We start from the raw sequence: 10,638 nt of genomic DNA on the forward strand, positions 1-10,638 counted from the left end.
TGAAGGTGATTTCTTTTATGAAAAAGATGGAAGCAAAATAGACACTGAATCATCCTCTTTCCTTTTATCAATTAACTGATATAAGAGTAAATTTAAGCACTGGATGGCAGATACTGCTTTAGTGATTTCCAGAGTTTGCTTGTTTATTTTTTTGGCAAGAGCGTCTTTGATTGATTTCCAGAGATTTTTTGCATCATTGATATCAAAATTAGATGGAAGGGAATCTTAAACAGTTTGGCAGCCATGGTGTGTGGGTTTGTGTGTGTGCGTGTGTACGTGCGTGCTTGTATGAGTGTGTGTGTGAAAAGCCTTGGCTCTTGATGTTGAAAGGAAGACAGCCTCCCGACATTTCAGGAGCAGAAGCTGGGGGGAGGAGTATAAATAGAATTCTGGTTTATTTCTTACTAAAATATCCACAAAGATCCAGTATGAGATGACCATTCATATCGCCATCCCAATGACAATTTGGGATGGACTGACAATAATTATGAAGCAGATGGAGTTGGACTAGGAGAACTAGTCAAGCTTCACATTTGTTTTCAAAGCAGACTGCCTGGAAAAAGTCAAGAGATATTGCATATCCCACCACCACTTGTCCTCTTAATACAAGAACTTAGGTCCCATATAATTTGAAAATGGTCAGTTGCATTTCTGGGGTCCCCGCCTTGAGGCCAGAAGAGTGTATTCTTTTCCCAATTTTCTCCATCTGGGAAGAACTTAAAATCTCAGAAGTCAACTGGGCAGGAGGGGTGTGTGTGTGTGTGAACTTAAAATCTCAGGGGTCAACTGGGCAGGAGGGGTGTGTGTGTGTGTGTGTTTGTGAAGAACTTAAAATCTCAGAAGTCAACTGGGCAGGAGGGGTGTGCGTGTGTGTGCGCGCATGCGCACACCTGTGTACAATAGCACTATATATTTGGGGAGATGTAGTTTCATGGAAAATCCCATGGATGGAGCAGCCTGATAGGCTGCAGTCCGTGGGGTCGCTAAGGGTCCGACACAACTGAACGACTTCACTTTCACTTTTCACTTTCACACATTGGAGAAGGAAATGGCAACCCACTCCAGTGTTCTAGCCTGGAGAATCCCAGGGACAGGGGAGCCTGGTGGGCTTCCGTCTATGGGGTCACACAGAGTCGGACACGACTGAAGTGACTTAGCAGCAGCAGCAGCAGCAGTTTCATGGATAAAGTACTGGTTTAGAAGCAGCACATGCTAGGAATTCCAGTTTCTCATGTATTCCATTGGTTCAAGGGGGAGAGAAAAAGAAAAAAGAGATAGGAAGTAGATAACTCTGCAGCAAATCAAAGATCATTATGAAAACCCACACAAAACCGGGAATGAATTACCCTGGGAGACTGCATATCGCACTCTGTTGACAAACTCTGAGGCTGGCTGGATGCTTCATTCAAAGAAGAGAAAACAATAACATGGGGCATGTGAAAAGATTGTGCAGAGTAAAGGGAAGGAAAGGATCTGGGCAACTCAAGAGGGAAAAGCATACCTTTAAATATCATCTCCCACAGAACCCATGAGAAAATTTCATAAGACTTTTTGACATTCAAGAAGACATGACCTCTATCAGGAGAGAAAGCCAGAAGTAAAAAAGAGCTGAACTGAAAAGGCAGTTGGTTAAGATAAAAAGGAAGTTAAATGAATTGAGAGAGGATTGCTCACAGCAAGAACACAATTGTGGAATTAACAATTACTACATTGAAGCCAGTAAAAGCAGAACTGATGTGAAAAAAGCTGAGTGTAAATGTCCCATGATCCTCCTTAAAGAGAATATGTAATATGAAATTAATAGTAATCTGAATTTTATGAACAAAAAACCTGAGAGTGAACAGAAGAGAAGAAGGAATGTGTTTAAATTTCTTATGTCAAATGGGGCAACTAAAAACTATAATATTTTGTTGGTTCTGACAGGGAAATATAAGCTAAGGTATTATATACAGAAGTATTATTTAGCATAATAAAAAGCAAACACATTTCCAGAACCCTAAATAAATCAAAACCACCTAAACAAACATAAAACAAAAAGAATCCACATAGTAAAAAACATAAAACAAAATTAGCATCAAGAAAGCATAGAATGCTGTGATAAAACTACAAACAACCAGATCAGTTGCCATAAATATAAAAAGGGACAAAATATCATCCTTATTAAAAGAAGTAGAGTCTCATATGGAGTCAAAAAACAGAGTGCAATTTTATGTTGTTGAAAAGGAGTTGACCTAAAACAAAGTGAAGCAAATGCTTAAAGGTGTTGGTATATTAGAAAATGAATAAAAAGGGATAATGTAAAAAGGTATGAAAAGGTAGAATAGTAAAAGGTAATATGAAAAGGTAGAATAAGGAACACATTAAATAAGATTATGAAAAGGTAGAATAAGGAACGCATTAAATAAGATTATGGGACCTTTATGTTGATAAATAATTTTCAAAACTATAAAATCATCATAAACTCTTATGAACCAAATAACATAGATTCAAAATATACAAAGCTAATAATGTCTGAAGTAGAAAGAGAATCTGAACAACTTCAGTAATAAAGGTTACTCTGATATCTATATCTAATCTATATCTATGTATGTTTTTATTTCAGCCTCGATGGAAATATTATTAAGGTTACATAAAATAAATCTTAAAAGTAAAATTTCAAAAGGAAACTGCAAAACACCGTGGCCACCGCCAGTGTGCCTGTGCCCTGGCCTGCTGCAGAACTTTTTTGAACTGCATACCTTCTCCAGGTCTCCAGTTTCCATGGTCCCACCAGTCTCTGACTGTTTTACTTGTTTATGTTACTTGCCTGGCCCTGTACATTTGAATTTGCAGCCTTTGATAAGGGCCTAAAGTTTAGTAAGAGGTTCTCACTGTCTTTGTTTGGGTTAAAATCTATTACACAGGTGGTTATACTCACAGAATCTGTAGGGGGCTGGGATGGTACAATCTCCCAAAGTGTAAAGTAAGTTCAGTTGAAGCTGTATTGGAAAGGCTGCAGGGGGGTTCTGCCAGATTTTGAAGAAAGGTTAGCTGTTTGATCTTGAGTTAGAGGTGAGTTAACTACATGTTCCTAAAGCAAAATAAGAAATGTAAAGATGATCAAGCAGTGATTGGTAACACTTGTAGATTTATTAGAATGGTTTTAATGGGATTTTCTAAAGGCAATGGTATTCTGAAATTTCTAAATATATCTTCTAGGTATATTTAGTTCCTAGGTATATTAGTATTCATCCTTGCTTCATTCTGAAAAGGACTTGAGGCAGTTACTAAGACTGTGACACCCCAAGGGTGGGAAACTGTCTGCTCCAGAGACAAGCAAAAGAAAGGTTTGAGATCAATAGTTCAGTCACTCAGTCATGTCTGACTCTTTGCGACTCCATGAACCGCAGCACACCAGGCCTCCCTGTCCATCACCAACTCCCGGAGTCCAACCAAACCCACGTCCATTGTGTTGGTGATACCATCCAACCATCTCATCCTCTGTCTTCCCCTTCTCCTCCTGCCCTCAATCTTTCCCTGTATCGGGGTCTTTTCAAATGAGCCTGCTCTTCACATCAGGTGGCCAAAGTATTGGCGTTTCAGCTTCAGCATCAGTCCTTCCAATGAATATTCAGAATTGATTTCCTTTAGGATGGACTGGTTGGATCTCCTTGCAGTCCAAGGGACTCTCAAGAGTCTTCTGCAACACCACAGTTCAAAAGCATCAATTCTTCGGTGCTCAGCTTTCTTTACAGTCCAACTCTCACATCCATACATGACCACTGGAAAAACCGTAGCCTTGAGATCAATAGTACAACTGGCTAAAAGCCAGTCTGGTTTTTATTAGCATTTACACCAGTATCCTAAACAATATCAGTGATAAAATACTCCTTCTTGCCATGATGGATAATTCTATCATTTATTTAAAATACAAACAGTGTTTATATCTATTTAAAATAGGTGTATTTATTTTAAATCGTGTTTCAAAATTGCGGATCAGAGTCTATAAATTGGAAAATAGTATCAACACTTCATTTGTAATAAAATGTTGTTTTCAGTGAAAAATAAGTGCAATATGTCTGTAAAACAATAAGTTGGATTTCTTTGGGACTCAGCCTGTGACTTGCTTAGATAAACTGCCTAGGTAAGAGGTTCGGGGCGCGCCTCTGTGTCGTGCCACGGGTTCCGTAGGCGACCGCGCGGCGCGGAGAGGCGGGCGTTCAGGGCCGACGCGCAGCCCCATGTCCCCGGGGAGCGGCGTGAGGAGCGAGGACAGGAAGCGCTCCCAGGAGCCGCGCTGGGACGGGTCCGGGCCGTGCTACCGTGCGCTGCGCCACTGCCGCCTGGGTCGCCGGCTGCGGGAGCAGGAGCACGCGCCCTGGCTCTGGGACGGCTGGGGCCAGGCCGGCTCCTCGGACGACTCGGCGGCTTCGGCGTCGTCGGGCCCCGGGGCCCCAGTGCGCCCCGGCCTCGCCGCCGCCCGCGGAGCCTGAGACGCGCGTAGGGCCGGAGGAGCGGGGCGTGGAGGCCGCGGGGGACGCGGAGGACGCGGCGCTGCCAGCACTGCCAGGGAAAGATGTAAAAGAAAAACCTGAACGACAGATCAGGATGAGAGGCCCTGAAAATTCAGCCAGCAGTACTGACCCTCAGCAACCACCACGTGCCTTAGCTGCCCGAGGAAGCAGGAGAGCCAAGAGTCCTCAGAGGTCAACCGCTAGAATAAAAGAACACAGGCACCCGTTTGCCCACTATGGGTGGGGAGAGAAACAGACAGATATAGGAAGTCAGAAAACTCACAACGCCTGTGCTTCTGCCCACGTGCGTGAGATCCATGAATCATATGAGCCAAGAGCAGAAGGCAGGTAGAGAAGAGGAGGCTGGCGGCTCAGAGGCAGCAAGCTCTGCTGATGTGGAGAAAAATAGGCGGGTCAAGCCTGCCTCCTCAGAGTAACCCATGGATGACAGAGTATATGAGATGCTACTCCACCAGAGCTTGAGGGAAGGAACAGTTGCTTGGACAACCTCTTTTTAAAAGTGTAAATGAAAGAAAAGAACAAAACAAAGACTATCAAAAGAAATTGGACACAGGTTTAAGAAACCAACTGATTATGCAAGATTTTTCTTGGGGAATTTCCAGAAGATTGTCTCTTTTGATGAATCCTGGTCACCTACCTCAGCAGTAGGGTGACAACTGAAGCCATAGACATTTGGTTTTTTATGAGGAGAATTCCCTAAATCTTTGATATTCTTATAAGGGTTTTGTTTTAAAGCATCTTAATCTTTTAAGATACTGACACCAAATGCCTTTAAATGGCTGACAGGTGCTTAACTTCGGTATCTGTGCTCAGTTTAGGTGAAGCCTGTTTTCCTCCTGTTCTGAACAGCTTCTCAGATTCCATAGCTGGTAAGGTCATGCCAGCTTGCCACAGAAGATTCCTTTTCCTTATGTGTAGTTTGCTTTGGGAAAGAACATCAAGTTAAAAGTGAGTTTCAACACTACAATTGATTCCATGTATAGTGAAAGTATTGTAGAACATTGGTAGTTCCTAAACAATTAAAGTCATGCTCAAAATTCTCCAAGCTAGGCTTCAGCAATATGTGAATCGTGAACTTCCAGATGTTCAAGCAGGTTTTAGAAAAGGCAGAGGCACCAGAGATCAAATTGCCAACATCTGCTGGATCATGGAGAAAGCAAGAGAGTTCCAGAAAAACATCTATTTCTGCTTCATTGACTATGCCAAAGCCTTTGACTGTGTGGACTACAACAAACTGTGGAAAATTCTGAAAGAGATGGGAATCCCAGACCACCTGACCTGCCTCTTGAGAAACCTGTATGCAGGTCAGGAAGCAACAGTTAGAACTGGACATGGAACAACAGACTGGTTCCAAATAGGAAAAGGAGTACGTCAAGGTTGTATATTGTCACCCTGCTTATTTAACTTATATGCAGAGTACATCATGAGGAACGCTGGGCTGGAAGAAGCACAAGCTGGAATCAAGATTGCTGGGAGAAATATCAATAATCTCAGATATGCAGATGACACCATCCTTATGGCAGAAAATGAAGAGGAACTCAAAAGCCTCTTGATGAAAGTGAAAGAGGAGAGTGAAAAGGTTGGCTTGAAGCTCAACATTCAGAAAACAAAGATAATGGCATCTATCTGGTCCCATCACTTCATGGGAAGTAGATGGGGAAACAGTGGAAATAGTGTCAGACTTTATTTTTTTGGGCTCCAAAATCACTGCAGATGCTGACTGCAGCCATGAAATTAAAAGACGCCTACTCCTTGGAAGGAAAGTTATGACCAGCCTAGATAGCACATTAAAAAGCAGAGACATTACTTTGCCAACAAAGGTCCGTCTAGTCAAGGCTCTGGTTTTTCTAGTGGTCATGTATGGATGTGAGAGTTGGACTGTGAAGAAAGCTGATCGCCGAAGAATCGATGCTTTTGAACTGTGGTGCTGGAGAAGACTCTTGAGAGTCCCTTGGACTGCAAGGAGATCCAACCAGTCCATTCTAAAGGAGATCAATCCTGGGTGTTCTTTGGAAGGACTGATGCTAAAGCTGAAACTGCAATATTTGGCCACCTCATGCGAAGAGTTGACTCACTGGATAAGAGTCTGATGCTAGGAGAGATTGGGGGTAGGAGGAGACGGGGACGACAGAGAATGAGATGGCTGGATGGCATCACCGACTCGATGGACATGAGTTTGAGTGAACTCCGGGAGTTGGTAATGGTCAGGGAGGCCTGGCGTGCTGTGGTTCATGGGGTCGCAAAGAGTCAGACATGACTAAGCGACTGAACTGAACTGAAACAATTAAATGTTTTTTGTTTTTCAGTTCAAGCACCACTTCATGTGGACTGTGATATTTAAGAACTATCTGGGCTGGGTGAGGGTCCTCTTTTCTCTTTAAATTGTCATCTGGGCACTTATTAATAGTTTAGTTCAAGTGCATTCCAGTAAACGAAGTGTTTAGAAGTAGTATTGAAGTTTCTTTTGAGTCAAAGACTGTCACTTTTTATTGAGATTTTTTAATGACACTTAATGGGGTACCAGTCACTTGCTGCAGTCTGGCCTTTTGGCACTCACCCACTGTGGACTTTTGCCTCTTCTAGAAGAGTTTAGCAATGATACTTAGAATTTAAAATCAGAAATTTCACTTAGTAAATTGATATTGTCTTACTGGGGATGGGGGACAGATTTTAAGCTACCTATTAGAGATATGGATCACCCCTACTTTTCTCCTCCATGGAACTTACCAATAACAAAGCCTTGATGATGTACGTTGTTCAGACTTTTGGTTGAAATACATTCTTCATAGGTTCCTAGCTGGTAGGTTTGTGTAGAAGCTAATGTGAGGGGATGCTGCTGTGTGTATGGGTGTAGATGCGAGCATTTCAATGAAGTGTTTCCTTCTCTCCAGTACATTTGCTTTTGGGGTAGAAAGTGGTTTTGAGAAACATTTTTTCCATTTAGCAGAGACAGGAATCTACAGTAAGGATGAATGCTAAATTCCTGATAAGAGAGAAAAAAGTATTCTGCCAGCTTACCATGTAGAGATGTGTGAATGAAAATTTGGTGTTTGATGAGCATTTGAGCATTCCCTTGATATTTTTACTCTGGGTCTTTGAAGTATTATGGTTGATTTCTACAAAAATGTTTCATTCCATGTAAAATCTTCACACAGTATCATCTTACACAATCATATTAAGCTTTGCAAATTCATATTGAAGAATCATGAGCTTTAAAAAAAACTTAAAATATTTGCTTTATTTTGAGGTGAATATATAGAGAGCTCTTCTGGTCACTACAATGTATGTTTAGTAAGAGAAAGGTCTATGTGTTGTCCAAAATGTCCTTGCTAGGGATTCTGGTGAATCTTGCTGTTATTATAATCCTTAAACGCTGCAGGTACCTAAAGATGAAATTTCTGTGGTAATGTGGTGGTGGAAAATGTTCCTTAAAACCACTTCCTGCATGTATAGTTTCATCCACCAGCTCCAGTGTTCTGTTCCCGTTGTAGCTGACAGTCTTAGGAAGAGGCTGTGGGGAGTAGCTCAGGTCCACACTGATGGACTGCCTTAGAAACCCGACCCCTCAAGGCCCTGAGCAAGCCAGACTCTCTTCTTTAAAACACAGATTTGTGTTTAATATGCTTAATTACTACTGCAAACTCCACATGCAGATCTGGAAGAACCTAGAGGGTGATATTGGCCAGTATTTCCCCCCTTTTAAGTAGAGGACCAACGAACAGGATTTTTTAAAGTGTTTTTAATGTGCATGAACAATAAATGAGTTAATATGAAGAAACGGGAATCCCCTTCCTGTGTCCAAGCCATTAGTTGGTTAGGGTTTCCTTTTGTTCTTTCTCTTTAGGGGTAAAGATGATCTTTTGAACCTATAAAATTTTTTAAGTTGTAACAACTTGATGTCCTTCTTTTTCCTTCTCACTAATGTCATTGTGATCATGTTCTTATTCCTTGAGACAACTTATGGAACAGCGAGGTAATTTAAAATTGCCTTTCATGTTGAAAAGTTTGATAATCCAGTGATATTTAAAATATAGATTGAAATAACTGCTGCACAAGAGTCTCTTTTTAAAATTTTAGTTTTTAAGTTCTTAAACAACTTGTTGAGTACTCGCCATTTCAAAATGCTGCTAAGACCTTGGGGACAGTTGAGTGACACCCCCACACCCCCGGGCTCGGCAGAGAGCGACTCATGGAACGGCTGTGAGCAGACTTCACATCACTTCACTGCCAAAATGACATCATTTTCCACCTCTGCCCAGCGTTCAGCTTCTGACAGTGCTTGCAGGATCTCTCTAGAACAAACCGATCAGGTATGACCAAAACTGCCTCTTTTGAAGATTTTGCAGGCAGCAGGTGCACGAGGTGAAATGTTCACTGTTAAAGAGGTTGTGCATTGTCTAGGCCAGTATATCATGGTGTAGCAGCTTTATGATCAGCAGGAGCAGCATATGGTATATTGTGGTGGAGATCTTTTGGGAGAACTACTAGGTCGTCAGAGCTTCTCTGTGAAAGATCCAAGCCCTCTCTATGATATGCTAAGAAAGAATCTTGTCACATTAGTTACTGCTACTGCAGATGCTGCTCAGACTCTCGCTATCGCACAGGAGCACAGTATGGATATTCCAAGTCAAGACCAACTGAAAAGTGTAGAGGAAAGTTCCAATTCCAGGAAAAGAACTGAAGAAGGCAATATTCCCACACTGCCTACCTCACAGTATAAATGCAGAAATTCTAGAGAAGATGAAGACTTGGTAGCAAATTTAACTCAAGAAGAGACGTCAAGACTGGACCTCGGGTTTGAGGAGTGGGATGTAGCTGGCTTGCCTTGGTGGTTTTTAGGAAACTTGAGAAATAACTATACACCTAGAAGTAATAGCTCAACTTACAGACTAATCAGGATATAGGTACTGCCATTGTTTCAGACACCACAGATGACTTGTGGTTTTTAAATGAGTCAGTGTCAGAGCAGTTTGGTGTTGGAATAAAAGTTGAAGCTGCTGATCCTGAACAAACAAGTGAAGAAGTAGGGAAAGTGAGAGACAAAAAGGTGACTGAAGTGGGAAAAAGTGATGACCTTGAGGACCCTAAAGCCATAAGTGATGATGCTGAGAGAGAAGTCACCTCTGAGGATGAGTGGCAATGTACTGAATGCAAGAAATTTAGCTCTCCAAGCAAGAGGTACTGTTTTTGTTGCTGGGCCTTGAGGAAGGATTGGTATTCAGATTGTTCTAAGTTAACCCATTCTCTCTCCACGTCTGATATCACTGCCATACCTGAAAAGCAAGAAAGTGAAGGAATTGATGTCCCTGACTGCAGAAGAACTGTATCAGCTCCAGTTGTTAGACCTAAAGATATATACATAAAGGAAGAAAACTCTAAACATTTTGATCCTTGCAACTTGGTGGAATTCTTGGATTTGGCTCATAGTTCTGAAAGCCAAGAGACCATATCAAGCATGGGAAAACAATCAGATAACCTTTTTGAACAGAGAAAAGATACAGAAAACATGGAGGATTGCCAGAATCTTTTGAAGCCATGTAGTCTGTATGAGAAAAGACCACGAGACGGGAACATTATTCACGGGAGGACAGGCCATCTTGTCACTTGTTTTCATTGTGCCAGAAGAGTAAAGAAGGCCGGGGCTTCTTGTCCTATTTGCAAGAAAGAGATTCAGTTGGTTGTTAAGGTTTTTGTAGCATAGCTGAATCCATGAATTCCAGACAGATATTAACAGAGCTGGTCATGTGTCCAAATATCAGTATTGAGCATCTCTACGCAGGGTGACCCGTTTCATACTTTCATTTATTCATGTAAACTTTTATCTTCTAGGACCTTTTTACCTCTAAACTCATAGAATTTGAGAATAAGTTCTTTAGAACTAGATTATCAATTTGGAGACTATTAACATTAAAAGAGAAGTTAATAAAAACAACTTGTTGTAACATGTTTTCTGTGTTTACTAAAAGCAATAATAAAATATTAAAAAAAATTGCCTAGGTAAGCTGCCTTTCTCTTCAAACCATTGATCAGCTATTACCACCAGCCTAGTCCTAGTTCCAGATGTACAAGCTGGATTTATAAAAGGCAGAGGAACCAGAGATCAATTCGTCAACATCTGTTGGAT

At 41.5% G+C, this 10,638-nt stretch overlaps 2 pseudogenes; both read left to right on the forward strand.

Moving 5' to 3' along the window:
* The first annotated feature begins 3,990 nt into the window (after window positions 1-3,990).
* LOC129553039 (centriole, cilia and spindle-associated protein pseudogene) lies at window positions 3,991-4,976 on the forward strand (annotated as a pseudogene).
* Window positions 4,977-8,746: 3,770 nt separating this feature from the next.
* Window positions 8,747-10,215, forward strand: LOC129553038 (protein Mdm4-like; annotated as a pseudogene).
* The last annotated feature ends 423 nt before the right edge of the window (window positions 10,216-10,638 follow it).

This window comes from Moschus berezovskii, chromosome 18 (assembly GCF_049115385.1).
Source record: "Moschus berezovskii isolate FMDL1 chromosome 18, NW_MosBer_1.0, whole genome shotgun sequence".
NCBI classification, from domain to species: Eukaryota; Metazoa; Chordata; class Mammalia; order Artiodactyla; family Moschidae; genus Moschus; species Moschus berezovskii.